The following is a 5000-nucleotide window of genomic DNA, read 5'->3' on the forward strand; positions in this document are numbered from 1 at the left end:
TATATATTGAATCCGTAGTGATACTATTTTTATTGTACAGTACCAAACATGCCTATTCCCGATGCCAGTTATGCTGATAACATTAGTCATATTGCTACTGTCAAGGCAAAGCTCATCTACAGGCAAAGGGAACCCCCCTTTCATCCATTTCATTGTCCTATTCCCATCCATTTACCATTTCCCCTCATCCCTTCTGCCAGCCCATCTCTCATCCATTCACCATTTTCCCATCATCCCGTCCGCCTGCCTATCTCCCATCTAGTCACCATTTTCCCCCATCCCTTCTGCCTGCCCATCTCCCATCCATTCACCATTTTCTCTCTCCCTTCCGCCTACCAATCTCTCATCCATTCACCATTTCCCCTCATCCCTTCTGCCTGCCCATCTCCCATCCATTCAATATTTTCTCCCATCTCTACTGCCTGCCCATCTGTCACCCATTCACCATTGTCCCTGAATCCCTTTCGCCTGCCCATCTCCCATCCATTCAATATATTCTCCTATCTCTACTGTCTGCCTATCTCCCATCCATTCACCATTTTCACCAATGCCTTCTGTCTGCCAATCTCCCATCCATTGACCAATTCCCCTCATCCATTCTGCCTGCCCATCTCCCATCCATTCACCAATTCCCCCCCATCCATTTTCCCTGCCCATCTCCCAATCATTCATTATTTTTTTAAACTCTGCAGAACCCTTATGTGTCCTTCTGTGTTGCTTATTCCACTAGTGGAGAGAAGTTGCCCCTCATCGTAACGTCACCATGCCACCACTGGGGTCTTCAGAACCTACAGTATGATGACCCTGCCAAAGGACAGCCAATAGCATGTGTCCACATTACCAGGCAGCAATGTGGACACCTGAAGAAGGACCCTCCCGCTCTACAGCGAGAAAGATTTAGGATCCAGCACATCATGTGACCACAGATTTAGGTAGACATTTTGGGGTATTTAGAGTTTGTATGTAAAGTAACACTAAACTCCGGAGTTAAATGTTAAAAATACATTCAAGTACATTAACTATTAATAACAATGTATCTTATGTGTGTATCGCTCGGCTGTAGATCCTCCAATCATCTCTGAATTGGCGCTGACACTGTCCGTCCTTCTGGAGGGCGGCTACTTGTTCCCCATGATCCCTGTGTGTGTTGTAATGTAGTCACCACTCCAAGCTCGCTCCCGTGATGGACTACAATCTCAATACAAATTAGTAAACTTAAAGTGAGATTGTAGTCCATCCCGGGAATGAGCTTGGAGTGGTGACTACTTTACAACACACACAGGGACCATGGGGAACAAAAGTATCCCCCCTCCAGAAGCAAGGACAGTGTCAGCACCAATTCAGAGATGATTGGAGGATCTGCAGCCGAGTGATACACAAATAAGATACATTGTTGTTCATAGTTATGGTACTTGAATGCATTTTTAAGGCTTAAAATCACATTAAACCATCAGATTTTTTTAACATAAACCAATACTGTAATGTGCGCCTTACTGTAATCCATGGTTGTTTCCCTTCTCTTTGCTGCTCTTCCTTTTAAATCTGTATCTGTTCTCATGCTGGGCAGAACTTCTGTTTTGCAGCAGACTGCCTTGTCTCAGGAATGGCTAAATGGTGTCTGTGTATAGGTTTGCAACCTGAGCCAGCACTACAGGAAGAGGCAGTCAGCTGCAAAGGGAAGTTCTCCCCCAGCATGAGAAGACATGAGGATTTAAAAGGAAGACCAGCAAAGAGAAGGGAAACTACCATGGATTACAGTAAGGCGCACATTACAGTATTGGTTTATGTTACAAAATCTGAGGGTTTAATGTCACTTTAATTGCTGAGTTTCGTGTCATTCCACCAATTGCAGCAGTAAGGTGGGTATTGCTACCCTAGTTGCTACATTTGGTCTTGGTTTCTAGCTTTCAATACCACTGGCCTTGAAGAGGTTAAAAAATTGCATCTTCACATAAAAAGAATAACGAAAAGCTCTTGAAACTTTAACTTATACATCTTGGATGTTATTTGTAGCACTTTTAACGACAGCGACTTGCTTTTTGTTTTTTAGTGGATCTCTCTCCAACTTTTAGTTATTGTGCTGTTTAAAGACACCCCCTGATCTTTTTTTATGATGTAATCACCGATATTGTATAATCAATGGTGCCGCAACGGACTTAAGGATATAACACCGGTAATAAAAGGGCTGTAAAAAAAAAAAGACAAATAGAACATTTTCAGGTGTAGAGGAAGTAGAGATAGGAGCATAAGAAGAGAGTTTGATGAAGAAGCACTTTCTTCCGGCCTTAAAAGTTTTATGTCACATAATAGACTCAGATATTAGTGATGTGATCTGTGCTGGAAATAAGTACAAAATCACTGCCTATGTCACGGAGGAAAATCATTTTTCCACAATAGCTTCGGAACTATTGTAACTTTTGAAGTACTTTCACGGGGGCCAAACAAGAACTCCAGTATGTGCAATCGGTACTTAAAATGGCTTTTAATACTGGAATACTTTTTAAAACAAATAAGTTCTGCAAAACAAAACAAAACAAGTACTTTTTCTGCTAGAAAATATCATTTTATTTTTAATGAATTCACAGATTTATTTTGTATAATTAAGTAAACAAGCTACAATTATTCCTGCACCTCATTGTTAGGTGCTTATAAGAGATGTAGACCCAATCACTGACATCTCTTGACAGGTTTAACATGTTCATTGTAGTTTCAGTATTTCCAAATCTGTAGTTATCAGTAAAATAATACCTGGTGATCCTACCATGGAGGGTCCTTGTTCAGGGACTTCCCTCATATAGGGTGATAAGACTTGGTCCCTGTTTCCCAATTGTGCTCCTGCATTGGAGATCACAAGTAGGCCTTTTAATGCACAGGCATGGTCCTTCTAACTGCCCATCTCCCATCCATTCACCATTTTCCCCATCTCTTCTGCCTGCCCATCTCCCATCCATTCACCATTTCCCCCCTCTCTTCTGCCTGACCATCTCCTATCCATTCACCATTTTCCCCATCTCTTCTGCCTGCCCATCTCCCATCCATTCACCATTTCCCCCCTCTCTTCTGCCTGACCATCTCCTATCCATTCACCATTTTCTCCAAACCATTCTTCCTGCCCATCTCCCATCCATTCACCATTTCCCCCATGCCTTCTGCCTGCCCATCTCCCATTCATTCACCATTTCCCCCCATCCCTTCTGCCTGCCCATCTCCCATCCATTCACCATTTCCCCCCCATCACTTCTGCCTACCGATCTCCCATCCATTCATCATTTCCCCTCATCCCTTTTGCCTGCCCATCTCCTATCCATTCATCATTTCCCTTTGGTGCTGATACCAAGTATTTGGGTGAGTAATGCTATGATCCTTCCACTGATACAGGAACTTCCTGTCAGAAGGAGATTCCCTCTGATCGGCAGTGCCACGAGGGAGCATGGGGCCGGCTTCCCGGCCAATCAGGAAGCCGGGCGGTGGGTCATGAACCGCCTCTCAGTTTCCTGATTGGCTATAAATCTGGCTTCACTTTTTGCTAGACAACCTGGCTTCCTGACCAATCAGAAAGCCAGGCAGCACGTTATGACCCACCTCCTGGCTTCCTGATTGGCTAGAAAGCTGACTTCACTTGTTGCTAGCAGCCTGGCTTCCTGAGCTGCATGTCATGACCCACCACCCAGCTTTCACCACCCAGCTTTCTGATTGGTCAGGAAGCCTGGAAGCGGGTCATGACGTGCCACCCGGCCTCCTGATTGGTCAGGAAGCCAGGTTGCCTAGCAACACGTTAAGACAGCTTCCTAGCCAATCAGGAAGCCTGGAGGCAGGTCATGACGTGCCACCCAGCTTCCTAAATTGGCCAGGAAGCCAAGCTGCCTCAGAACATGAAGCCGGTGTTCTTTTGATAGAACACTGGTTTTCCAGGCAATCAGGAAGCAGGGCGGTGTGTCATAACTCACCGCCAGGCTTCCTGATAAACCGGGCCATCGGTACCACGGGATACTGGTATCGGTATTCGATATCGGCGAGTACCGGGAAAAAAATATTGCTACGATGCCGAAAAAATGGTATTGGTGCATCCCCAATATGTATAACACTGTTGTATATCCTGATGTTGGGAATATATTCATGAAGGTGGACTAACCCTTTAAGCAATTGGTTGAACAGGAAGCAGTTGTGTCAGCGGTACTTGTTAACTGATAGAGTTCATTCTCTGAAATCCCGGACGAACCCCCTCCCCTCGCTTCCACTGCGAGTACCAGACAGAAACTGTTTAACGCAAATGTACCTTTGTCTTTCAAGAGGCAGACATACATTAAACGGCTACATTGTTTTTATTGCTTTAAATACAGAGGGGAGTCTTTTTTTTTCCGACCAATATAATTGAGTAATTTTAAAAATCTGCCTTGAGCATGATGAATCCTGATGATAGGTTAATTATGGTGTCACCAGGTTGACAATTAACTAATTGAAATTCCCTCCTGTCACAGACCCAGCTGCATTCAATTAGACAATAGCTTTCTACGGGGAAGAATAGTTATTGTTTTATTCCCTGCCTTTATATTGTCAACTTCTGCCGGTTTAATCTTCTGTCTTAAGTAAGAGGAGAAGGAGAGACACTCGAGAATGGGAGAAATGAGGATACATTTATAACCTTGACTGTGCTTGCCTTACTGGAATCTCGATGTGAAAACATTTACAAGGCCTCAACATCTGAACAGCTTTTTTTTTTAAGGACTTTGAAGGAGAGGGAACAATAGTCGCGCAGTTCCCTCGAGGGTTTCCTATCAGGCTAGGTCGTGGTATCAATAACAGATGTGAAGAATGTATTTGTTGGGACCTCATGATGAGTGTTTAGGGAAAAAAAACATTGTGCTTTACAGTTGCAATTAATGTAACATGTAAACTTATATCTGAACTCCGTCCTTCCCTTCAGACTTACACAGTTGTGCCAGCTCCTCTCCTGGACTGAAATGGCTTCCTCTGATTTCACTGCACACTCAGAGCTTCTC

Source organism: Nanorana parkeri, unplaced genomic scaffold (genome assembly GCF_000935625.1).
Source record: "Nanorana parkeri isolate BGI_ZX_2015 unplaced genomic scaffold, ASM93562v1 scaffold1162, whole genome shotgun sequence".
Lineage (NCBI taxonomy): Eukaryota > Metazoa > Chordata > Amphibia > Anura > Dicroglossidae > Nanorana > Nanorana parkeri.